Source organism: Balearica regulorum, chromosome Z (assembly GCF_011004875.1).
Source record: "Balearica regulorum gibbericeps isolate bBalReg1 chromosome Z, bBalReg1.pri, whole genome shotgun sequence".
Classification (NCBI taxonomy): domain Eukaryota; kingdom Metazoa; phylum Chordata; class Aves; order Gruiformes; family Gruidae; genus Balearica; species Balearica regulorum.
Window position 1 is genome coordinate 55,504,720 of NC_046220.1, and position 27,300 is coordinate 55,532,019.

A 27,300-nucleotide genomic window follows, 5' to 3' on the forward strand; every position below is an offset into this window, starting at 1 on the left:
GCTAGAATCCTGAAATCCTGTTTGTAAAACATACCAAAGTAAAGATACTAACTAGATTATTTAAGTCTCTAGAACTAAGACAAGGTTCAAGCATACAACTGAATTGTACTGTGATGAACCTGAATCTGTATCACAACCAGAATTAATAACTTTCAATTAATCATGAAGACGTGTATAGCATTGGGAAGACAGAATTTTTGCCCAGCTTCACTGGAGTCTGAAAAATACAAATCACGTGACGGATCCTGTGAAGGATCCTTTTCTACCTGCTTCCATGTGTCTTAGGGTCCAGTTCCCTAACCAATGACCACACTGACCAGCCAGCTCTGTTACTTTTGGCGGAAATAAACTGTCAAACCCATGCTCCATCTTCCTCTGTAAAAGGCATCTTCTCATTAACTTATTGGGTAAAATAGCTCTTTGATAAGCACAATGTTTGTAAGACCACACCCTGAGCATATTCTACTATATAATCTCCATAGTTTCAGAGGCAGAAAGATCATAAAGGCTATGCAGTACTTGCTGCATTAGAAGTTCATATACTTACTAGACGATGCTATTCATTTTATGATTTCTTAGTGATTTAACACCTTTACAGCTATCAGTTGCAAGTTCTTAAATTAATTTCACAATTTTATCATTGCAGTAATGTTCATTACAAATGTCAATCTAAAGCAGTAAGCACCAGTACTGAGTTACATGGTTTAAATTTACCACAAAATACACAGCTATGCTACAAACCAACTGGAAAATATTGGCCTTCCAATTCAATTCTATTAAATTCTAACACACTATGTAATTCTCTCAAGGACTTTGTGGAATTCAAAAGTCCTACGTACTTTCTCCCACCAATTCCTAATTCTCCTTTTTCTCTCACATGCAAAAATTCAGTTATACCCTACCAAATCAACAACAAGGGAGCATAAAATATAGTCCAGTATAAGAATTGAGGCCTTCAGAGGTTCTTTTGCAGACAGGAACATAACTACTAAAATGCTATTCTAAAGGAAAATCCACACTGCAATCACACTATCACCATCTTAACTATTCCACTTAGGTGTATACATAATCACCTATTTTGTGATATTACAGAGCTGTACAAGCTGAGAAATAAAACCAGAGTTTTTATTTACTATTATAACTATGTCTTGCACATTTTCATTGTAAATACAAAGTTATAGAAACAAGGGCAGTATGTCCATTTAGGCTGCACATTATAAAACAGAAAGACAAGTAATACTTATACAGGGATTTTTCTTACAGTTATTTTAATCCCTAACATAAACATTGTAATCAGCTTTTTTCTGTCCCTCTTGCAAGACAGCACTGCACATTGACAAGGTTGCCCATGACTACCTACAAAAGCAGATGGTAATGTGAATATATGAGAAGACATACTCCACTCAAATTACCATGCATTAGTACTTTGCATAACACTGAAAGAAAGAAGCTTTTTAGGTAATCATGGGATAGCTTTGGCCAAACAAGCTCAAGTTATGAGCCTGATCCAATAAACTGCAAAGCCTGCCCATAAAGCTTGAATTTCTTCATGACCAAGTTATTTGCCTATGTCTTGAAACATGTCTCATTAAACAGCACAAAATCTAGATAAAACGCAAGCATACACCTTGTCCAAAGCTGCCAGCTAAAAAGCCAATAACTGGGTTAAAGAATCTGATCCTCATTTTAAAAAGTTTATAGCCATTGTCAGGCCTTGTCAAAAGACCTTCAAACGATCAGCCAGGAGTATGTTAATGCTACATTTGTCTCAATACTACCAAAGTGAAAACACGAGGTCAGCAAAGTTTAATCATCCACATCTATGTGGCCTAAGAAACCTAATGAAGCTAATTCAAAATGTCAAAGTACAACACTAAAAAAGCTCGTATACTCACAGCAAGACAAAATCTCATTAATGCTACCAGTATTTACGTAATTCAAGACACAAATGCATTTCACCAGTTAGGCTGACGGGGGAAGTGCTTTTTAAACACATCTTGCAATATTTAAACTGCATAGCTTGTACGAATAATATGAATTTGATACTTTGATATGTACATTAACTACCATAACAAAAAGGTGATAAAAGTCTACAACAAACTCCTCAGGGGCTGCCAAAGCAAAAGAAAATTCAAAAAAAAACACACAGAAAAGAGAGGAAGAAATAAAAGAATAACCTTCTGCATGCTTGACATTAGTAACTAAGGCTGGCTATCAGAAGAGTTCATAACCTACATCTACAGAACAGGAGAGTATCATACTACACACTTAATCACACGCTTCATTCTGCATGACTGTTTGGTAAGTGTAGAATCTATAGGATTGTTTCTTCTGTATCCTAAGAAAAGGAAAAGACTTCTATAACCCACCGCATCCAACTGAATCTCAACTACCCAAATTAGTGCAAGGCAGCTACAATTTCCAGCCTCCTCTGTCAAAAGAGTGAACTGCCTTCTGTAATGCCTACACCTTACCACATTGTTAAAGCTGTCAGGATACTAAATATAATTTGTTGGTGGAAGAGTTATCTGTTAAGCACCATTCTTTCATGCAGAATCCTCCATACCCTCACAAAAATACAGACTATATTATTCCCAGAATTGGAAAACATCTTCCAAGTTTCATTTATTCGATACCTAATATAGAAATCCATACTAGCAATTGTGTTTAATCAAATTACAAGCAAGGCACTGATTCACACAACTAGAAAATACCCTCTTATAATTGAATGAAACACACCAGAAAAACAGCACGTGTTAATTTGCAGTTGGTTAAAATGCACAAAAACCTGCAGTCTTCACTACATGAAACCAACTTTCAGTATTCTCTCTCTGCCTCAATACTGAGCTGTCAGATCTCCTCTGAAGGCTATCCACTTCTTTTTGCTTCTAGTGCAACATAATCTAACCAGTACTTTGAGTTCCACCCCTCACCAGCAGGAAACCAAAACTTTCTGACTTTAAACTACACAGGACTTGACACAATTGTTCTCCCACAGATGCTTTGTGGGAGGCATCTCTTGACTGCCAAATGGTGCCTGCTTTGGCCCCTGTACTGAAAGCACTGCTGAACAACAAAGGAGAAACAATACTGCCTGTTATGGCTGCTCTGCTATACACAAAAAAGATTAGCTAACATGGAAAAGCCCTAAATAACTAGGCCATTTGTGTCATATCTGCATTATAAAAGATGCGTGTTCATACTTTGGAAGATCAGATTATTTTATTATTTCTGTGTGTTCAATATATAAAATATCAATATTTAATTGATTATAAAAAACTTAAGAATCCAGGAATCTGGATAGGTAACCATATTCTAGAGCTCCTAAAATCATCTCAATTTGACTATAAAGCTCTTAAGTAGCTTGACAAATTTCATTCCAAGTTTGCATTTCTATGTCTTTGTACTACCCTTACAGCAATTGTTTCCAAAAATATAAAAAGTAACTATTTTGAACCCATAAATATTGAACTGAAAAATTACCTGAATTCATTCCATAGATATTCCTCTCCCACACCAGGCTCACAGCATGCAAAAACATCTTGAAATAACTGATATGGGACAAACAGCAAGAAGAAAAAAAAATATTTTTCTCATTTTTATTTGCAACCCCTGTTCCAAGAGGTTTTACTTTCTTTTTAATGAAAACACAGGTATGAAATCCATAGTCCTAGTTGGAAGCAGCATGTAACAGCCTTCAGCAACAGCAAGGCAGATCTATCAAGTTTCCACAGTTGCTAACAACAGGTATCTACGAAAAAACAAGTGTAGGGGTAGTTTATAATTACACTTTTACAGAATGCCACCTCAGTCTTCAGCAATGCACAGATCAAGGAATACTTAGACAAAGAGGATATTATTGCATTTTGTGGACTTTCATGGATTTTTTTAACCTTTGTAGGCCTTTAATATCCAAAACATCTCACAACAAAGCATTCCACAATCAACAACATGCTAAGTGATCTGTCTCCTTCTGTTTGTTTTGAATATTTCACATTTTAGCTTTATCTGACATCTCATGCGCACACTGGGAACAGTTATCTATCTGCTCTTATTAACCTTCAGACCACGCATGACTTACAGATCTCTATAATGGTCTCTCGCAGTCATCTCTTTTCTAAGCTGAAGACTCCTAGTCTCCTCACAGAAAATCCACTCCATACTTCTGCTCATCATTGCATCCTACTTCTGGATTTTTACAAGTTCCAGCAAACTACTTTTAGTCAAGGGAAAGAGGTACCAAAGCTGTAAGCACTATTCAAGGTGCAAGTAAACCATGAATTCATACAATGGCGTAACAACATTCTCAAATTTGGGTGTATTCCTTGCTAAGACCGCAAAGCATTTTGGCTTTGATCTCAGATTTTATAAAGCTCATTTAGAAGCACCTAAAAGTTCAGAAAAATACTTATTGCTAATGCAGCCTGTAATATTGCTGGGGATACAAATAGCAGGTGGTGGATGTGAACTGCTTCCTGATTAAGCACTTTTAAAAAGTTCTGCCAGGTCTGTCATTACTGCCAATATGCATTTCTCAAAAAACCTATATGGCACATTATAACTGCCATTACAGATCTCCTCCCAAAAGATACCCTTATACCCTGGGTTTCACAACTCCTTAACATCAAAACATATATATTCTTCTCAGGGATATGCTATAGTCACCATGATAATATTTTTCATGAGCCACCACTACATGGCAAATCCTTTATCGGAGGCAGAACAAGGACAGGACAAAAAAAAAACAAAACAAAACCAAAAAAAAAACCCACCTGGGTCTCTATAACCTGAAAAACAGAAAGATGTACTTTTCCCCCTTAAAGCTGCTTATGGCACACCTGAAACTGTATTTCTCCACCTGTGATGAGGTCTAGCTACTACTAACCTTCGCAGTGAGTATTTCCCCTTTCATAAATTATTTTGTAATTCAAAGACGTCATGCAATTCCCCTGCCCTTACATCTTGTTCTAAATTACCACAGACCCAATACCTAGTGGCCAGGGAAGAGTCACACACATCTTGTCTTTCTGCTGTTACGGCTGCAAGTGTGCACACTAAAGTGAACCATGTGACCAAAAGCACACGCACAGTATAGTCATACCGCGTGTCTGTGGTCTGCTACAATGCTCACGGCAGCAGAGAAAGCATCCTTTGCTGAGTTCGCATGACCAAAAGCGTCCTCACTCCAAACCGATCACAGGCCACTGAAATGGCATACCAATTAATACGAGAGGCAGACCACTTAACACGAACTCTGTAGAAGACTGGTATCTGGGAACCACGTGACTCTAACGCACAACACTAAAACAGACAAAAGGAGCAAGAAGAATCAACACTGGGCCTCTGTTGAACTTGCAGCTCTAGCATATCATCACTTTGCAATGCAAATGTTCAATGAAAAGTAAACTATGTAGCTAACATTTGTACAGCAGGAACCTGCAAAGATTTATATCTTAATAAATCCAGAAGACACTTCCACACAGACAACAAAAGAATATTGTGAGCTTAGAAGTTTCACCAACTCAAACATAAGCCTTATCTACAACCCTGAAGGTGACACATCAGTCAAGAAAAAGTTTCTTCTCTATTATTACCTATCATTATTTTTCCAAATTTTAGATATTTTTACTGATTTCAGTTTTGAAACGTTTGTCATCATTTATTCAAACCAAATGCTCCGAATACTTCCATCTGAAATCAAACCCAAACATGAAGAGTTTGATTCCTAAAACTTAGGAAGTTTCTTAAACTCGTATTTCTATGCCTTTATTCATAGTTCAGTTTACAGACTTCTGCACTTTTCCCCAATTTTAATTTTAGTTTTAAATCAAAATTGCCCTTTTTTTCAAAACAGTTTATGATTATAAACAATTTATCCAGGTCCAAAGCCATAGATTCATTTACAACTGCAGCAACTTATATAAATTATGTTTTAAGCAAAGCAGTAATCTGTAAAAATGAAACAAAACCTGGCCCAGCACAGTAATTTTTGTCATACAGCATCTATTATCAGTAGGTATAGCTATCTAAGTCTTCATAGAGAAAGGCTACCCACTAATAACCAGCATTTTTATTTTGTTAAACAAAACCTGTCAGGAAATCGTAGGTCAACTGAGCTAAATCACCACAGCCTCAATCGAGTGAATCTACATGTTACAGGCAAAAATGTTGCAAACGAACTGGAACATATTTTTTCTGTGAAACTCCTAATATCTGCAACAGTCAATGAAGTATCTTGTCACGTCTGAGAATCAGAAAGTGAAACTGATTAGACACTGAATTTTTTTTCAATATTCATCTTCACAAGAAGATGTGTTCTGAATTTTAACTGGTGTAATTTTAACATCTTAAGTTAAAAATGCTGACAATTTTTCTAATCGGTTGTTCACCTACGATGTCCTCAGTTTTTAGGGTATACTGTCCTGAATACACTGTCCCGCAAACGTTAGATGTAAACAGAATTAAGGATAAAAATGAGTGCTTGCATAAATCAGTAGTAGGACTACTCATGCAGACAAAGTTAACAACTTTGTGTTACCCACTATGCGTAACACCACAATTTTAAACAGGTGAAGTAAAGTTAGAGCAAAATGCAAGCCTACAACAGAATGAATTACGATAATCAATGCCACCTAAGAAATCTGAAGTACACCCTAACTCTTTATATACCAAAACTACACTAAAGTTTATAACGCACTCCAGACTTCAGATGAGCAAATTGTTATTAACTTCTTTATACTTGGAAGATAGTAATTGTTGTGTAATCAAATCACATAATAAAATACTGCATTTCTTGAAAATATCTTAATTATGAGTCAGTCTATGAATCTGAATTAAAATCATGCAAAGAACACATCTCTTGTTCATTTTGACAGATGAAATATTAGGCTATCAAGTGACTATGGAGATTTTTTGCTAGATAAGTATTAAAATGTTAACATTTCAGAACATCATCTTTTGAACAATTTATGTGATCAGACGACTTCAAAATATCTTGTATTAGCAGAATTACAGTAAAACATGCTCTCTTTGAAGCTCAGTGTACACTAAAAATGTGCTTCAAAAATGTATTACGTTTTTAATTCATGTTGGGGGTCAGTAGGATAAAAATACCACCATCATAAAACAAATTTGACCAAAACTGACACCACCATATACCCCATTCACATTCTATTCAGCATCATGCTGATGAAACATATCCCAGCAAAAGGCAATTATAGAAAAAAATCTGAAAATTTGAAAGTGAATTAACTGCAGAACTAAGAAGTAGACCAATCAAGAGCTGTTTAAACTGAAAAAGTCTTAGATCTACTCAATCCAATATATTTTAATAAAGTTAGGTATGGACATTTTTTTTTTAATAATTACTGTGCTTATTCATGATAGCTTAGGAAGATTCTAATAATTCGCACTTGACAGCGTCATTTTCTGATTTGAATGCATTGCTGTGGTAACTGTGCATTTAGATTTGGTGCAGAACTTTTTACCTGATTTGTTTAGAAATTAGGCCAACAGATAAAAAATTCCATACTGAACACTAAGCAATAATTAAGAACCAAAAAAATACAGGATGTGAAATTTTTTTCCTATTTTGTCATATTTACCATTTTAAAAAAATCAGAGACTAAATCCGATTTTTTTTTTTTTTTTAAAGAAACACGGACTAAAGGTTTTTCCCTCATATACATCGACTCTAACTCTGATCCAACGGCCATTCAATCATGTCCACTTATTCGGAGGAGGCATTCTCCTTCCTGGGTCAGTGCCTAGAAAAGAAATTGCTCTTACAGGCATCGGTATCTGCACTTAGCTAAAAGAAAACCTTCAGTTGCCAGCAATCAATAACATCAGCACAACTCCGAACCAAAGCTGAGAGTAAGATAAGCATGACTGGTAGTGGTTCATTTTACCCTCTTTTCAAAGAGGGTACTGAAAAGCAAACCATGTTTGTGTTTTCCATTGTCGCGTGTTTGGAAAGTACTTCTGTGAAGCAATACTATCAGCTAGTTATCAGTTCAAGGAAAAATAAGGGTAAAGCCCAAGACAAATTTTATAACACAGCCATTTTCACATTCTTGGTTCATTAAGAATGTGTACAAAAAAAACACTGTGGGGTGACAAAAAATAGCCTGCATCAGGCTGCCAGTAAATTTCTTTTCTTGTGGAAAGTGTTTCAGCTTAAAAAAACTGCTAGTTTAGTAGCCACCAGGTAACTTCCGTTGCTGCTGTTGCTAATGTCTCAGAAAAGAATGCAAAGAATCATAAATCTGCAGTTCACTAATACAAAAATATAAATGCTGTTTACGCTCTGAGCTAGTATAAATCTTTTAAAAACACGCGGACACCTAGTATTTTTTCTACCACAGTTAACCGAACAGAAAAAAAATATTTTGTATACATTTCTTATTTCAGATTGCCAGTTAAAATCAACTGCAGAAGAGAGAAGGGTCATTAATAGATGGCTATTAACATGGCATAAAGCCCTGATCCCGAAACTGGCTCTTAAAGCGTTGAGCCCTATAACCACAGATAGATTGATGCGGAATCGGCGCTTAACTGAGTATTTTACTCGGAAGACAGCTTTAAAGTCTTTTTTTCTATCACTTTGCAGCTGTTAACTTCCAGGAACGCTTTAACGACACGCAGAAACTTACGAGTTCTATCACCGCGGCTGTACTTTGTAGGAAAAAGAGGCTGTTCGGCAAGACCAGTTTCATCAAAGCCCAGAAAGACACGGAGAGAGTTAACGCTGCATTTCACTCTGTCCACCCACTCTGAGCACCGGAGACCTCTCGGAAAGCTTCCACCGACTGCCCTGACCCAGAATCGCCAGCCACAAACGGGAACGCGAGACGTAATTTTCCGACACCTGCCGGTTTCGTTTCCCCAGCGCGGTCCCAGCCGCCGTCCACTTACTCGCAACGCGGAGCCCCCGGACCGATCCCCTCCCGGCCGCGGGGGGTCCCGATCCCTCACGCACCCCAGCGTAGGGCTGCCGGGCGGGACGGCGGCCGCTCCGGCCCTCGCACCCGACCCCCACGGCCTGCCCGGAGCGGTCAGCCCGGCGAACCGCTGTCCCACCGCTTGTATCCGCCGCGGCTCCGCGCTCCGACCCGGCCCGACCCCGCTCCCCTGGGCACTGCCCTACCTCATCACTGCCACCCCCTCGCTTGCCCCGGCCTCCCCCTATCCTCCCGCTCGTCCCCGGCCCACGCACAGCCCGCACCCACCCTCCCAGCCGGCAGGCCGCCCCACACCTCTTCTTCTTCCTCCCTCCTCCTCCCCGCCGCCGCCACCCGGCTCGGAGCTCGCCCCGCACCTGTCCGGGAGAGGGTGAAGCGGGAAGCCGCAACCAGAGGAAGGCGAGGAGGAGGAAAGGGAAGGGCGGCAGTACAAGTCCCCTCCGCTTCCCACACCGCCTCCCTGGTCCCCTCGGGGCTCTTCCTCCCTGTGCCTACGGGACGTCTCGTTCCCTGCGCGGATGACAGCTGCTGGCTGCGCGCATGCGCGCAGCCCTTGCCCGCACGAGGAAGAGCGGCGGCTCGGGCGGGTGTGGGGGGGGTGAGAGCACGTGACGGAGCCGCCTGCGTCACGTGTCAGGAGCGGGCGGCGCCGCCGGTGCTTCCGAGAGGAGTGCAGCCGCGGGCGGGGAAGGCGCGTTCCCCGCTCTGCAGGGCGTGGCGGTCACGTGGGAGCCCTCGTGCTCTGAGGGTGGTCACGGGGCGCGGGGGGGCGGGGCCTGCCGGCGGTGGGTGGTGAGGGGGGCGGGTGGTGCGCGGCGGTTAGCGTAGGTAACGGTTAGCGCGTGTGTGGTGGGTTGTTGGTGCGTAGGTAGTGTCGGTAGGCTCTGCCGCTGAGTGCCGACCGGGTAGGCTAGGCTCGGTCCGGGCACAGGCGGGCGGGCTGCTCGCCCCTGTAGCGGGAGGGTGAGCGGTGTCTTTTGGGGGAGCTGGTTACGGGGGCGGAGCGCGGAAAGAAGAGGCGCCGCTCTCCAGCTGTGCGCGCTCTGCTGCCGGCGTTGTCTCAGCCGCCCCTGAGCCGTGTGTGCTCTGGAACGGCCGGTTGGTGTTGCCTTCCCGGCTGCAGCACCTCCCGGGAAGCACGTAAGGAAAACATAAGCCCTAAGCTCACGAAGAAGGTCTGTTAACTTCAACGATACTTAACAGGCAAGACCTTTCTGTTCCGTAGGAGTGGAAGGTATGTCAGAGAGAGCCGCTGGATCGTCTTGGTTATCCTAATTTCTCTTAGACCGTCATGTCCCTTATCAATTGGTACTGCTGTATGGAAGTGATGTTTTTTCCAAAACTGTAATGTTGCTTTTAGGGACTAAGACCTACAGTGCTTTATGTCGTGCATTTACTTTGTAAAGTGCCACAGTACTGTGTAATTTTGACTGTTCAAGGTGCTGCTAAAATAAATAAGTCTTTTTTTAACTCTGTGGTATGCTTTGATTTTTTCTTACTAGTCAATAATCTGTTTATCTTTTCTTTTTCTTGGCTTCTGGTTACTGTGTTCAAGAAAGTAGTGAAAAATGATCAAAAGATAACTAAAGGACAAGTCCCTTTTAGATGTGCTCCTTCAAACATACCTATTATGTTAAAAGAAGTCTTACCTTAAACTTGAATTTAAGTGCCAAAAACTTTCTTTAGTACTAATGGAACCTGAAAATACAGGATTTTTTTTTTTAAAGGAACATATCTAATGCTATAACTTTACTGTGCTCAGAGACTTCCATGTTGTTTTGTCATTTGGACATGATACTATACATTAAATGATAGTAGTCCTATGTATAGTATATCTTCAGTCTCAAGAAAACTCAGGCAGCTTTAAATATCTCTGGACAGCACCACTGTGCCCAGCAGTGTCTAAAATGAGTCAACTTCATCTGCCTAAGGAAAGGCATTTTATTTCGCTGAATATAGTAGGAGAAACAGGAAGTTGTTTGCCTTCTTCCTCAAGCCTTTGGAATGATGAAGAGAATGTTTATTTAATGCATACAGGAAAACACTGCAGTTGAATGCAGTTTCTCATTCATTTTGTCCTCTGCTTGTTGATTTAATTCTAAAGCTCTAAAGATTGATGACTTAGGGTTGTTTTCAACTGTAATCTCTAAGATACAGGCTGAGCACTTGTTGAAGAGAAAGTATGGCAGTGACTCTGGCAAGTATTGAGTCAGCACCTCTCCTCATCTGGTGTCCTTTCAGGTTTCAACTCTCTGTGAGATCATTAAGTACCTGGAGTGTTTTGCACTATCACCAAAGCATATACCTCTTGGTGCCACTGTCTCGGCACTCCCAAGTGATGGACTGAGGGTGCAAGGTGGGTAGCCTGAGAACATTAACCCTCGTCATGCTGCAGTGACATCATTTTGCAAAGCCAGTAGCTTAGCACCTCTGTCATGCTAGGTGGAGGTGAGGATGCTGGCCTCCTTCAGAATAGTTACGTAGCTATGCATAGCCAATAGATCAATATTTTAGCTTTATTAAACTACTCTGGCACAGTACTTTCAGTGCTCTCTGATCACCTTTGTTACTGTAATGGGTTCATCTCAAAGCACCTGTGTGTTTGCTGGCATGTTTAGCTGGCATGAACAATTTTTTTCTTACTGAGGTTTAAGTAAGGTTTTCTGCACTTTCTTCCTGCTTTTCATGTTTTGGGCTATACCTTTAGGTTAGTGTTGGCTAGAAACGAAAACCCTGGTCACAAGTTCCCTTGCCTTTGTTTTAAGTTGCTGATGCAATATCTAGGCAGCACAAGCTTCTGACCAAAAAAAATCTGCCATATAATAGTGTAAGTACTTTCTTTCTTTCACCCTCCTTGGCAGAGGTCAGAAGCCAGTCCTGTTTGAGTAGTTGTCGTCTGAGTAAGTTACGAGTTTGTCTTCCATGACACCTCTGGGTCCCTGTTTCAGTGTTGTAGCACTCATGGTGAAAACTTCTTTACGTAATATAATTTGAATTTCCTGTATTGCACTTTGTATCTATCACTGTGTGTTTCCAAGGAGGCTACATGTTTTCTATGCCCTCCCACTAGGTAATGGTGGACAGCAACAAGATCACTCCTGAAGTCTTGTGCTTTCGAGGCTGAACAAACCCAGCTCCCTCAGTCACTCCTCATATGTCATATCCTTCAGCCCTTGACAATCTTGTGGCCTTCCACTGGACTTAGTTAAGTATGTGAATGACTTTCATATACTGAGAAGCTGAAAACTGCACACAGCATGGTATTTCACCCAAATTGGTGCAGAATAGAACGGTTTCGGGTTTGAATGTGGGTTACTTCCATATTGTGTAGCAATAATACTAAGAAATCTTTTCAGATTTGCGAGCAACGTGTTTGCTTAACTTGGCAGTAGCATAGCTATCTAAAGTAAGGTCACTTTTGAGGCAGAAAAAGTTTTCGTGTGGAATTCCACTGCAATACTGCTTAAAACGCAGGAGATGGCAGCAAACACCAGGAAGCAAGGCATTGCTAGCCCAAGGCACAGAAGCTGTCTGCAATGAGAGATTTTGCCATGTTTCCTATATTATTGTCTAGACTGTGCAGATTGCTGCAATTCCTGTTGCACTGCATCGAGATGAGAGTGCTGTCTGTTTGAATGTAGTCCTGACTGAAACTTTCGGTAGACCATATGTTTGTTTAAGTGTGCAATTTAGCAGTTACGTAATACAGGTTGTGTAGACTTAGAGGAAACATAACTTTTTTTTTTAATGATATCTTTTGTTAATTTTATATCTTTATCATCATGTCTTCATCTTAAAAATGTTGATAGCAATATGTAAGCTTATATGTCTTAATGTTCTGGAAATTAATTCAACTACGGGACTTTGTAAAAACAGTAAGAATAGGGAGTGAGTTTACCCAGGGATATAGTTGGTAGGTAGCACTCTTCCCTTAATGTTGTTATATCCAGATCAAAAGTATTTTGAGTGCGCCGACTCAGAAGTTATTGGCTTGATGTAGAAATTTCCAGAATATCTCCTCACCTGTTACAAAGGTCAGACTAGATAATTGTAAGTACAACTTCTGAGTTGAGAATTTACATTAAGTATGTCTTTTTATTATACTTATTCTTGACATTTTACATTAAACGTAGAGGAAACCTTATTGTATTTAATATTGATCACTTTCATGAAAAAGCTTACCTATCCACACCGTGTTCCTTCCAGTGAATAGGTTTTTTCCTCAAAAATTGTCAGCATAAAATAGAGCACCTATGCCATATTGGTTAAAGGATGCCAGTGGGCTCTGCAGGGCAATAGTGCTGGAAAAGTGCATTGAAAGTCTACTCAAGCATGAAGTCTCAGAGGCCCAAGTTCTGATCTTCCAGCCAGTTCAACTCAGTTGCAGAGTAGTCAAAGGTTCATTAGTATCTGAGGGCAAGCATTAAATAACATTACATTATTTGGCAATACTAGATTTGTCTTTGGTCATGTTCTTGCTGTCAGTTTTATGAAAAATGTAATGCTAATTTCCACTGGTAGTGGACAGAGGGTCAAGAATCTTGATTGTACTCTAGTGTGAAAGGGATGAAAACTTAACAATACGTAATCAGGTCACCCTGCCTCCCCTCTGTGTCAGTGAAGTTGTGTTCCTTTCAGTACAGTTAGTTCTCTGACCTATTTTTAATTTTCACAATATCTGCGCATTTTTTTCTGTAGCACCCATGTGACTTCACTGAGCTTTGAGAGTTTTAGATGCATAAAAGACAATCCCAGGACAATAACAAGGTGAAGATGAGTTTTCAAACAAGAACAAAGAATGAAGAGGTTTTTTTCTCTTCACTGTAAGTAGATAAAAGAATTAATGTGTGTAAGCTTACCCTAAAAAGGAAGCAAATACATCTTGTGATTAAATACCTCACCCAGGTACTTTATACCTGCTATAAATTTAATTTCTTGATGCCAATATCCACTGAAATATAGGAAACTTTTTAAATTTGTAAATTGGGCATAAAGTCAAGACACATCCTGCTTAGTTAAAAAGTTATGTGTTAGGGGAAACAAAATCTTTTTATTGGGAAAGTGATAGAGATGACTGGAGCACTGAATTCAGGACAGCCAGAAGAACAGAACTCTATTGTACTGCATTAAACAGCCCCTAGAAAAGAAAGTTCTGCCCTGTTTGGTTCTTTTGTTCCATCATTGGACTACCAGTATGTTTTTTTGCTGTATGCAGAAGTTGTGTTTTGTTTCAGGGCACAATAGGTGGCAGTCTTTATCTTCTGTTTTTCTTGTCCACAAGCAGTTAACATGTCTTTTCTTCCACATAAAGAATTACTAATCTGCTTAGATTGCAACAACAGAAAGACAATAAGGCTTAGCTCTGTCAGTAATCTAACTGTTTGCACTTAAACCATAAATTTAATCTCTGTCCACTGGATCCACGCAGACTCTGACAAGCATGAGCCTGCAAACAAGTGGCATTTAACCATCACTGTCCTTTTTGCAGTTGTCTGATTTGAGGGCTGAACTGAGAAATATGAATTGGGTTCGTTTATAAAGCCCTCATTCAGAAATGCATTCTATTCTTTTTAACTGAGTAGGTGAATGAGAGAATTTTTTCCACTGTTGTCTTGAAGAGTGTTTCTCAGCCCAAGAAAGGTAAAAGACGAGCTGAGAGGAAACATTAGACACTAACTGGGCAAGTACTGACTGCAGGATACCGTGAAAGAGCTAAATACCTACTTTAGCCTCTGTGATTGCTGTAAGTGATTTGAAACTGTGAAGATAGTGGTTTGGACGAACTACTGTATTTTTTCCAAAAGCAGTGCAGAAATTAACAGTTTGGCAACTTTCTCCAATCAAAAGAAGACATCTGATGCAGGGAACAGTCATCAAATTTAGATTTTTCAAGTTGAGAATGACCCAAAATATGATGGACTTGGACTTTGCCGCAAGTTGACTAACAACAAAAGTCAGCCTGAAGAAAAGTCTAGTGTTCCCATGATCATAAGTGGAAATTAAGAAAGCTTCCTTAAAAAAAAAAAAAAAAGGCATTTCTCCCATCACGTTCATTCTAGCATCTTTTGTCTTTTAAACCTCTTTCTGTGGTAATATGGGAAGTACCTGAAATAGCTCTACCTTCAGTTCACTGCACAGAACAAGTATAAAGGAAAAAAATTAAGCAAGTGTATTCAGCCCAAACCAATGCCTCAGGGTACTATTTTCTAGAATTTGCATTGGGTTTAAAATTCTTGAGAAACTAGAATTTAAATGCAGTTTATACTAACGAGGAGTTGCCACATGTCTAATTGTTCACTTACATTCTAAATTATAGTATCTTATAGGGATACATAAAAGGTTAGCATTTCTAGATGAAAGGAATACAAAGCCAGAAATACCATTTTTGCCTCTGCGATCTTGTTTCAAACATCAAATAACTTGGTTTCAATAGTAAAACTTTTAGCTAACTTCAGCTTACATATGCAAAATCCTTTAGCAAATAAGTTGTGATCTGTAAGCTGTGAGAAATAACATGAAATGGGTAAATCATCTTATATTTGATATTTTAAAGCTTGATCATTTGGAGAGATAATGTAATGTAACTAAGTACTGAAATAAATTTTTACTTGATTTCAATTTGATACTCCAGAATTTCATTGCTTTATTTTCAGTTTAGAAGTCTACGCAATTCTTTACAAGGATATTTTTTTCTTTTTATTTTAATGCAATTCAAAGCACTGATGCTGTCATAGCTCTGTGATGCAACATGAATTCAGAACCCTTGAAAATCTTGGAATGTATCAACCAAGCAACTCTTGAAGATTAGTATGTTTTTGTCCTCACACATTTTTTGTCCTTAGACTCAGCCATCCATCCCATTAATAGTGCTGTAATAATATCTACAACATCAGAGTACCTGAGGAAGTCCAAAAATATTCTGACTTCACCTGACACTTAACAATTTATTAATGATGGGGTTTTTCTATCTGTAAAACAACAAAGAATAGCATTTGCTGTATTGGAATCAAACAAGGATTAAATCGGTAAAGTTTCTGATGGGCATTATCATCTTGGAACATTTTGACTTTATTAAAAATGCACAAAGTGACTATGTTAAATGGAAGAGACTAAAATCAGTCATGGAATAAATACTAGTTGCAGGCTGATAGATATAATTTACAAGTTATGAAGGGAAGCGCTTCCAGTAGGAGAGTACATTGTGAATACTGTTTTTGAAAAAGTACATGAACACTCCTGAAAATCTTTCTTCTGGTCTTTCTGTTCTCATAGCATTTTAAAAATTCAGCTTCTCATGTTGATTGCTTTTTATTATTCTATTTCTGTATACCCATTCCATATCTTATTTTCAAGCACGTTACTCTTAGTTCCCATGTGAACTCCCAGTCCTGATGAAAGATTATGAACCCTGATGTGCCAGGTTAATACTGCAACAGGATAGGTTTCTGTAATGACAGAAAATTGGGACGGGGGCAGCGCCCCCACTGTGCCATGGTAGAACATATATACTAATCTGCTGGATGTTGACATGAAATATATCGACCTATATCAACATATAGCATTTTCAAAGAGCAAGTTCTTGATTTTTTTTCCTGCCTTGTTTTTTAAGACATAAAGGTACTTTCAAACATCTGTCCAGGGTAGTGATGACATTTAAGAGACAAGGTCGAAGGTTTTTAACTTGAATGACATCAGAGATGGCTCCAATCCAGAGGTCATCCAAGGAAAGATAAGAAAGGGCCAGAAGTTCCACGAAAATGAGTCTTTCATCAGCTTAATTCTCTTGCATTTCTACTTTTTCACCCAAGTGTGCAAAATGTGACAGAGTACTAGTTTACCCCTAAATTCCCATTTGCTGCTTGGTGAGATGTATTCGAAGCAGAACATAGTCCCTCTGCCATGAATATAAATAAAAAACCTGGCAAAATGTTGGATTACTTCTAGAATTACCCTCTGAGAAGAGATTTTTAGAAGAGGAAGTTTCAAGCACAGTATCTGCCCATTTTCTTTGCAGCACCCATGTGACTTTGCTGACCTTTGAGAATTTTATATGTGTAAAAGACAATCCCAGGATGACAAAGTAAAGATGAATATTCAAACAAGAAAGAAGAATGCAGATTTTTTTTTTTTTTTCAATGTTTGGAACAAACCCATTTTATTGGGGGTTGCACAGCTGGCATAGCTTCTAATTTTTTTAACCAGATCAAAATCTTAGGACATCACAGAATTAATTATAGGACCAGAATCTCAAATTAGAACTTCAGTTAAACTGAGTAATCCAGCTGGCTGTGCAGGTTTTTGAAAGCAGACACTGCTAAATTAGTGTTACTGTGCTCATACCTTTTATTTGATTTTATAAGAAGCAAATTCATCATTTGATCTCAGAGCCTATTGCTACAAGCAATATTCTTTCCCAGCTGAGCCACAGCTAACATGCCTTTTATTCTTTTTTCTTTGTGTCGCTTTTATCACTTCAGTATGCTTTTCCATGTGTTGCAAAGTACAGATGGTGAAATGCCATGGGTCGTGCAGTGTTGTCTGTTAATTCTTTTGTGTGCTGTGGTGCTAGCTAATCCCCATTTTTCAATTTCTGATGTGTTCTGTGCAATCACTTTATTTTGGTTTAATCGTTATGCCTGAAATAAAGAATGGGTCTTAACAGCTAAAAAGTCAAAAGCATTGAGCCAAATTGTTCTTCCACGACATCCATGCAATTAATTGGCTTCACTGATACTAAAAAGAATAGCAAAAATGAAAAATACCCACCTTTTTATGCAGTCATAAAGTCTTTACAAATATTAGAAATAAAGCTACATCAGACAGCCACAGCATGTACAGGAGAGTGCAAGCTCCAAATAGATGCTCAAAAGTATTTGATGGGGTATTTTAGTATAAAGAGAAAAAGGGAAGGAAATAGTGACAGAGAAGCAAATGTTAGTAGGAATGACAGATGTAGGAAATGGTATATGGTATATCAGTAAGCATCCCAGAGTACGCTTCTGGCCCAAGTCTAACAGTGTGAAGAGTGTTAACCTGTGGGAAGAAGATGAGGAGGGAACTGTGCACCTAACTTAATTGTAGCACTAGTGAAATAACCCAATTAGAATGAAACAGTAAGATTACTAAAACACACATGCAAGTCTTGATGTTGGGCTGCACCCAAACACTGTGCTTTCCAAAATGTAGCTTGATAATGAAACATGACATTCTATGCATTTCAAAGGCATAGCCAAACAGAAGCTGAGCTTTTTCACAGTGTACAGTGTCTGTCATCTTTTGATGTCTGCTCCTAGATGTGGTGGGCAGTGGATGGCGTTTGTGCTGAATACAGGGTATTTCTCCTAATGGCTTAGGTCAGTCCAACAGCTTGCTCCTACTGAGATGAGATCACATTTCTTTTACGTGCACTCCCACACACACAACCCACACACATGCTTCTGTCACTTAGCTTGCATCAGCTCTGGAGCTTACTAGACCTGCCCCCATCTGAGCAGACTCAGCTTATTAATCAAGTGATTTTAAAAAAAAAAAAAAAAAGCACTATTTTCTGATAAATTAGGAGATTGAATCAGTAAACGGAAGGGGCCTTTCAGTGCACCGAGATGTCACAAATGCACTAGGCATCTGGTGTGAACAGAGGAGTATGTGAGAGATCTCTCATTTTCAATAGTGATCAATTCAAGCCATCACAGGTTACGTGGTTCTCATTCTCCGTTGGTTCTCGTCTGCATCCTTTTATTAGTACAACTTTTCATTTGTCTCTTAAACTCTTCTAACAAAGTTTAAAAATAAATTTTAAAATACCAGTTTTCTGAATCATTTTTCTTCAGATTAAAGGAGTTAAACTGCCAGAACAATATGGGAGATACTGTTAAGAAATCTGATTAATGAAAATAGTCTCACACCCTACAACCACGACTGGATAAAAGGAAGCCAAGTTCTGTCATACTTGTGGGTTGTGCTTCTCTGCTTTCCTGTTTAAAAGGCACTCTGGGAATTCCTACATTCTTTAGAAAAAGTGCTGCTAACAGTATCCAGCTGTAGATGGAAATACCTTTTTTTCTCTTTTTTCTCTTCCTTTTTTCCTTTTTTGGTGTTCTTTCTGAGAGAGTTGTCACATGAATACACTTTTAATTTATTCAGAAATTAAATGAGCTGCCATGAGCTTCCCTTCTTCCCTAACATCCTACAACCCCAGCCCTCTCAGCCTCCCTGTCAAATTGCTGTAAACACTCCTGTGTAATAACAGTTACTGTACCCTGCCACATTGCTGCTTATTTGCGGTTGCATCCACACAAAGAATTTGGTTAGCCAGGAAAAAAAAAAAAAACAGAAAAAAAGTGAAAGTCAGCTTTCAAACAGATGGGACGCTGTCAGGGCATTGGTAACATTGAGTATGCCTTACAAGACTTCACGAGACTTAATCAAATTAATGCAGGACCTTGGCCCAGCATTTCAAGAAGGGTCTGCATTTCCCTACTCAAGGTGAAATGAAATACAGGTTAGGTCTGACACGTATGGCAACCAGCTCTCATGAGTGTCACTATTGGACCCTCATCAGATTTACAGTAGTCATCAGACTAATTCGCAGTGTAACAGCAAATGGCAAGACGTGGTTTACACTTTATGAAGCTGTGAAACAGGCTACTCCAGTGTGCTGGCATGAACCTGCCTTACATATTTCTCTTCCTTTTGGGGTAGGAGAAATGCTGCAAAAAAATTCTTGAATGGCCCATACTTGTCTTCGCATATCTTGTAAATAAGAGTTTTCAGGTTAATTTACAGGTGGTATTACAAAGAATGAAATCCAAGTGATTGTGGACCTGATTCTGGCAAAATAAAGGCTTGTGTACAATAAAGCCCATTTTCCCCACTCCAGCCAAAACTATTGAAAGACACTTCTGGCAATTTATGTTACTACTCTATGTAAGTTTTTTAGTGTTGTGGTTTAACCCCAGCTGGCAAATAAGCATCACACAGCCACTCACTCGCTCCCCCAACAGTGGGATAGTGGAGAGAATCAGAAGGGTAAAAGTGAGAGAATTCGTGGATTGAGATCAAGGCAGTTTAATAGGTAAAGCAAAAGCCACACACAAGCAAAGCAAACCAGGAAATTCATTCATCACTTCCCACGGGCAGGCAGGTGTTCAGCCATCTCCAGGAATGCAGGGCTCCATCACGTGTAACGGTTACTTGGGAAGACAACTGCAATCACTCTGAATGTCCCCCCCTTCCTTCTTCTTCCCCCAGCTTTATATGCTGACCATGATGCTATATGGTATGGAATATCCCTCTGGTCAGTTGGGGTCAGCTGTCCCAGCTGTGTCCCCTCCCAGAAAATTGTGCACCACCAGCCTCCTCGCTGGTGGCATAGTACGAGAAACAGCAAAGGCCTTGGCTCTGTGTAAGCACTGCTCAGCAGTAACGGAAACATCTCTGTGTTATCAACACTGTTTTCAGCTCAATGTAGCCCATACTAGCTACTGTGAAGAAAATTAACTCTATCCTAGCCAAAACCAGCACATTTAGTAAACGGAAATCCTAGCAGTAAGACTTCAATTTCAACAGATAACGTGTGAATTTAAGAGCTTGTGGCTGCTGCTCTTCCCTCTCTGAGACACTCCCACCACTTAATAGACTTCTTTTTGTTAGCTGATCAAACACATTAACTAAGCAGAAAACTAATCCAGAGAAAGAAAGATGGTTTCCTGCATGATTAGCAAAATGAAACAGTTCACCATCGAAAGGAGGAGGCAACTCACAAATGAGAACAGGAGAAGAAATGGAAAAAAGAGAAGGAAAGTTGAAGTTTCCTCTTTCTTGACAATAGTGAGATACTGCAGTGCTAGAGATAAGACTATTCATGTCTTATCAACAAATAACCTAGAGTTAACTTCAAAAAAATTTGTAATGCTTAATGTATCAATACAATACTATGGTACAGTAGGATGCTAAAGCAGATTTTCCCAAAAAATAAAGTACTAGTGAAAACAAATACCTCAAGGAGCAGAAAGGACGATAGAAATCATAACTAGTATTCCTAGATATTGCTTATAATATGAGGGGGTTTTTAAAGCAAAGATTATAGTTAATTGTACAGACCCATGTGCATTAAAATTCATGCCTATGGTTTTGAAGCAAAGAAGGTAGCTTAATCAGTGCCATTATTTTGATCCACAGAATTAGAATATAAAAATGGGAGATAGTAAGTTGTTTATATGTAAAGATATATGAAAACAGAAGATGAAATGTAAATAAAAAGTTCACAGTTGTGCTTAGTGAAGTCTCAGACTAGTGTTTCTACCTACAAGAAGGAGGAAAGAAGACAAATGTCACTAAGCAAAGGAAATAACAGAGCAAGGGGAAAGCTGCTTTAAAAGAAAACTTTCAAGAAGGCAAAAGAAGCAGAAAAAGGGAAGGTATATAAGGGGAAAAAATGAAACAACTAAGACAAGGATAATAATAATTTGTAGAAGCTAGACTCTCTGAAATGCACTGATGCGTTCATTTTCCAGGTCAAGCATGGAAGGTAAGTTTTTGAAATCATCTGTTTTCTAGGACCCTGCCTGCTGCCATGTGGTGTAGCTCCTGGTTGCAAGCCTGAAGAGAGTTTGGAGGATGGGGCACAAATCTGCTATTCCTGCACAAAAGCACTAATTATTGGAAAAGTTGCCATTACAGCAAGTAACTTTCTGCCCTGTTTCACAGAGTTTATGGCAGAAGGAAGAAGGATTTGAAAAAAATTTTCAGTATCCTTCCTGTTATCCTGGGTAGAAAAGTGTAAATATTAAATCCCTTTCTTCCCTAGTTAATTTCTTCACCTCTTCCCACTATCTGTTTGTAACTCATGGCAATTTTTAATACTTTTTCTAGCTGTTTATTTGTTGTCATCCGAAGCGCAACAAACTTCAAAGTATAATCAAGTCCATTTCATAGGTACATACGTGTTGTGATTTTACCCCAGCCAGCAGCTGAGCACCACGCAGCTGCTCACTCACACACACCCCCCCCCCCCCCGGCAGGATGGGGGAGAGAATCAGAAGAGTGAAAGCAAGAAAACTCGTGGGTTGAGATAAAAACAGTTTAATAGGAAAACAAAAAAAGGAAGATGATGATGATGATAATAATATACAAAACAAGTGATGAAGAGCACAATTTCTCACCAACCAAAGTCAATGCTGCACAAGACCCCCGTCTGCCCAGCCTCTCAGCCCACCCCCCAGTTTTAAACAGAACATGACATCATATGGTATGGAATATCCCTTTGGTCAGGTTGGGTCAGTTACCCTGGCTGTGCCCCCTCCCAGCTTCTTGGGTGCCCGCCACCTTCTCCTTAGCAGGGCAGTATGAGAAGCTGAAAAGTCCTTGACTATGTGGCAACAACTAAAAACATCAGTGTGTTATCAACTTTATTCTCATCCTAAATCCAAACCACAGCACTACACCAGCTGTCAGAAAGAAAATTAACTTGATCTCTGCTGAAACTAGGACAGTACGTTTGACAAAAAATTATCATCACTGGTAGAACAAAATGCCACCCTTAAGAAAAAATTGAAAAGGTTTATCTTGCATAGTTAGAGGTTTATCTTGCATAGTTAGACAACTATATACTCTGATAGCAACCTCTCTTGAGCTGTGAGAAGCTGAAAACACTTTTGTTTCATTGGCGTCTAGCACCAATCCTTGGACTGCTTAACTGTTCTAGAGGGCTAAAGAGAGGTAGGACAACATAACCATGTACATTACAGAAGAATATAAAGGTATAAAAGCATGGGAAACAAGTTGCTCTTAGCACATGAGACCATCATGGAAAGGGAGATACTCAGCTTGCTCTTATTTATTTGTGGGGAAAAAATGCATTGGTAACTATCTACAAAGAGAAAAATATTCTATGCCATATAAAGTAAAAAGCAGTGGTAGTGTATACTGTACTTTAATATGGGAGTAAAATGACTGTTAACATAGAATATGAATTATTGGAAAAAGCATCTGAGCTATGAAAGACAGGATGGTAATGATTTCATTTTCAGAGATTTTTGTGTAGTGAGGTAGAAGAAAGTCATGTTGATAATAAATAGAAACATTTGTACCCCCTACTAAATACTAATTCTGTATCAATTTAAAAATTTGGGTCATTCAACAGTCCTGGATAAACCGAAAGTACAAAATATTGGCCACATTTCAGAACAAAATTGACCAAGTTTGGAAGACGGTCATCATTAAAATACTGCTTTTCATTGTTGTTATTTCTAAAAACGGCTATGCAACAAATGTTTCTCACACTGTTTATGGTTATTTTTAAAACTGGCACGGTATCCATTACAGGTCTGTGAACTATTTGTACATATCTCTAAATCAACGCAAAGTGACACTCCAATTTAACATTCTGTTCTTTGACAAACCCAAGCACACACTGGTAATATTTACTTACCAGGGAAGCTGGCAGAACCCCTCCCACCAAAAGCCCTCCCTCTCTCTATCCTAATGCCCTTTCCATGGCTCTTTGGCTCCCTGAAGCCCTCTAGAAAGGGCAAAGAGGAATACTGAGATACATCGGAGGGCAAGGATCATGACAAGGGTTAGAAACTATTCAACCCATAGCAAGTGTACAGGAAGTAGTTTACAACCCATCAGTACTCTGCTTCTAAATCCGCTATCAAAACATGTTCAACAAGTTCTGCAGGGCAGAGGATCATGTAGTGAAATACGACTGGATCATTGGGGGGTGGAGGGGCAGGGATGGGACACGGATATGGGGACATGGACACGGGGGTGGGGTGGGGGGACACACAAGGGAGGTTAGATTTTACATTAACTTTATACTTTTTCGCTACGAGTTTTCTGTTAAGTTCTCTGTTAAGTACAGTCATATGACTGACAGTATGTTGGCCTCTATTGGGTCCTTCTTAAGCAAAAGATTATGAAGAATCCTGTTCATGAGAACTGGAAAAAGAAATACCATTTTTACAGTAGTTGCTAATGAATAATTTACTTCATATTTTATAGGGCAGCAAATAATTTTATGCAAATGGCTTAAGGTACCCACATGGACAGTTGTGAAATGTTTTGTGTTCTTATCAAGGATATATCTGCATTGACTTCAGAATGAAATCAAAACCTCAGATGAGTAAAATTATTTTAGAAAGAAACAGAATCCTTAAAGCTATGATTCTCAGATTTTTTTTATTTTTTTTTAGGTAGACTTGTATTTTTCTATGGACAAGCATCTATTTCATTGAACATTTAATTGTTGTGTTCACAAATTTTACTATTCATATGTGTTTTAATAGATCATTTACTCTTGCTTTGCAGATCATTATACTAAGTATAATGTATAGTATATGTATAATATATAGTATACTACATATACTATATCATTTAAAGTCTTTTAACTCTGTGTAATTATTTCAGGTCTCTTCAACCATTGTCCATTTCATTTCTTCTATTATTTTCTGCTTTGTAATTACTGAAATGTTCAGGCTAGTTTATAAACAAATGTTCTTAGAGAAATATGACACATATTACTTGGTACTGGTCAGAAATTTAAAATGGAAGGTAATAATTTTCCAGGTTCCGCTATTTGCTTCTTAATAATGGGTGAGCTGAGTTTAATTCTTTAGTTATTTCATATATGACTAAGGTAGTTAATATAATGAGATATGACCAGGGAAGCAGAAAGAATCTATTTTTTTGTATTTCATTGCCACTATTGCATTTATTACTTCAACAGGTCCTGAGTACTAAGTCCCATTTAACAGTGCATATTGCTTACCTTGATTAAAAATTGCTTAGGCAAGAAGGTACAGACTGTGTTAGTCAATGCTCCTTGCCCAGTGTTTTCCCTACAAATAAGCCTAGACTGTTTCTTTGGAAATTCATATTTCTGTCTTTTAATTATATCCTAGGATTGATATTGATCAACAGAGGGCAAATGTTGTGCTGAAGCAGTAAGGAAGATCATGGGGTTTTGTTTCTGGAAGCTCCTTATGCTCACATGGCGGACATTACTGTGGTGGTACACGGTTTTAAAAAGCAGTTGTCATTTGGATGAGGAAATGCAATTGTGCTCTTTACTTCTGCAAAATTTTCAGAGGCCCTTTTTCTGGTTTATGTTAACCTTAATCAAGTAAAAAGTAAAGGTGAGTTGATCCTATTTCTTTTTTCAGCTTTTTAAAAAGATTGCCAAAGACACAGTTGCATAATGCCATTTTGCAACTGGTAAACGTAAGCACAGAGAAGATGGATTTTAAATATTTGCACTTAGGCAGGCTAATATATTAGTACTGTTAGAAGATGGTGATGCCTAACGTTCTCATCACTACAGTAATAAATTAACAGACTGCTCTTAATTAACTCAGTATCCATTGGAAAATCAAGATACACATTTCAGATTATTCCATAGATAACAGGTATAGTGTTCTATAAAAGCAGGTGTAATATGAAACTATATGATTTTCAAATGCTAGTACTATGGAAATTCCAGCTCCCTCTTGCTTTTGTTCATCTATTAGTTACCGTTTTGCCATGTCATTCTTTGAGAGAATGGCAAATGAGAGAACGAGAAAATTATATGAGATAGGTGGTCCTTTCTATGTCATCATTATGTTAAAATACAGCAAAGGAATTGTTAGTAGCATCTGAAATTTCTTAGCTTCCCCCATCATTGTATACTGCTATGCTATTTTAATTACAGATTATCACCTATGTATCTGCCATATCATACATTCAAACAAAATGAAGCACTGAAAATCATGAAACAAAAATTCAGTATTTCCTTTACACGTTTAATCTAGTCTCTAGAAATATATATTAGAATATAATTTTTAGAATATTTAAAGTCACTGTTGTCTCCCTAGGACACATACATTATTTAGCAAATAGGTAGTTGTTTGATTATTTTTTTTCCCCTCCCTGGTACGCTTACTATTATTCCTAACTCTCCCTCAGTTCTTTTATTCTTTGCCGCTGGTCAGTCCTGTCTTGATGTCTACTATCACCAGTTGCTTATTCCATCACCCTTCTGCATAAACCATACTGACAGTGACCACCATTTCCTATTGACTGTGGTCTGTAAAGCAGATATCCCAAGCTGCATTTTTCAGTTTCTTGCTGAGTCTGCCTTTCCAGCTGCACCTCAAAGTCTGAGTGTTGTTCCTTCTCCACCTGAGTTAGAATTTTGACTCACCATACTGCACTAAATAACGAATTTCTGAATTAGTTGAGGCTCATTATCATGTTAGAGTCCTGTTAAGAGGCAAGGCTTTTGACACTGTCTCCCATAACATCCTCACAGGTAAGCTTAGGAAGTGTGGATTAGATGAGTGGACAGTGAGGTGGATGAGAACTGACTGAATGGCAGAGCCCAGAGGGTTGTGGTAAGCGGTGCAGAGTCTAGTTGGAGGCCTGTAGCTAGTGGTGTGCCCTAGGGGCAAGTACTGGGTCTGGTCTTGTTCAACAAATTCATCAATGACCTGGACAAGAGGACAGAGTGCACCCTCAGCACGTTTGCTGATGATACAAAACTGGGAGGAGTGGCCGATACATCAGAAGGCTGTGCTGACGTTCAGCAAGATCTGGACAGGCTGGAGAGTTGAACGGAGAGGAACCATATGAAATTCAATAAGGGCAAATATAGGGTCCTGCACCTAGGGAAGAACAACCCCAGACACCAGTACAGGTTAGGGGTTGGCCTGCTGGGAAGCAGCGCTGCGGAGAAGGACCTGGGAGTCCTGGTGGACAACAAGCTCTCCATGAACCAGCAATGCACCCTCATGGCCAAGAAGGCCCATGGTATCCTGGGCTGCATTAAGAAAAGTGTGGCCAGCAGGTCGAGGGAGGTTATCCTCCCCCACTACTCTGCCCTGGGGAGGCCACACCTGGAGTGCTGTGTCCAGTTCTGGGCTCCCCAGTTCAAGAAAGACAGGGAACTCCTGGAGAGAGTCCACTGGAGGGCTACAAGGATGATTAGGGGACTGGAGCATCTCTTGTATGAGGAGAGGCTGAGAGAGCTGGGTCTGTTCAGCCTGGAGAAGACTGAGAGGGGATCTCATAAATACTTATAAATACCTGTATTGGATCTGGCTGAGATGGAGTTAATTCTCCCCACAGCAGCCCTCATACCTACAGAGCAGGTATCAAGAGGATGGGGCTAGACTCTTGTCAGTGGTGCCCAGTGACAGGACAAGGGGCAACGGGCACAAACTGAAACACAAAAAGTTCCATCTGAATATGAGGAAAAACTTCTTCACTGTGAGGGTGACCGAGCACTGGGACAGGCTGCCCAGAGAGGTTGTGGAGTGTCCTTCTCTGGAGATATTCAAAACCCGCCTGGACGCCA

The 27,300-nt window shown here is 39.3% G+C and overlaps 1 protein-coding gene and 1 long non-coding RNA gene across 12 annotated transcripts in view; one reads left to right on the top strand and one right to left on the bottom strand.

The window, feature by feature from the left end:
• KDM4C (lysine demethylase 4C) overlaps positions 1 to 9,584 on the bottom strand; it is a 274,177-nt gene extending 264,593 nt beyond the window's left edge. For 4 of the 11 annotated variants that reach the window (XR_012833183.1, XM_075741245.1, XM_075741244.1 and 1 more), the window contains exon 1: positions 9,320 to 9,584. The gene's annotated coding sequence lies outside the window, so the exon portion shown is untranslated. Of the gene's footprint in view, positions 1 to 8,654; positions 8,993 to 9,230 lie in introns of those variants that run through there. The other 7 variants (XR_012833184.1, XM_075741247.1, XM_075741248.1 and 4 more) reach the window with 5 other exon arrangements.
• Positions 9,585 to 9,988: 404 nt separating this feature from the next.
• LOC142599397 (uncharacterized) lies at positions 9,989 to 15,586 on the top strand. Its single transcript, XR_012832946.1, has 2 exons — positions 9,989 to 10,197; positions 11,205 to 15,586. It is a non-coding gene; the product is annotated as an uncharacterized LOC142599397 (long non-coding RNA).
• The last annotated feature ends 11,714 nt before the right edge of the window (positions 15,587 to 27,300 follow it).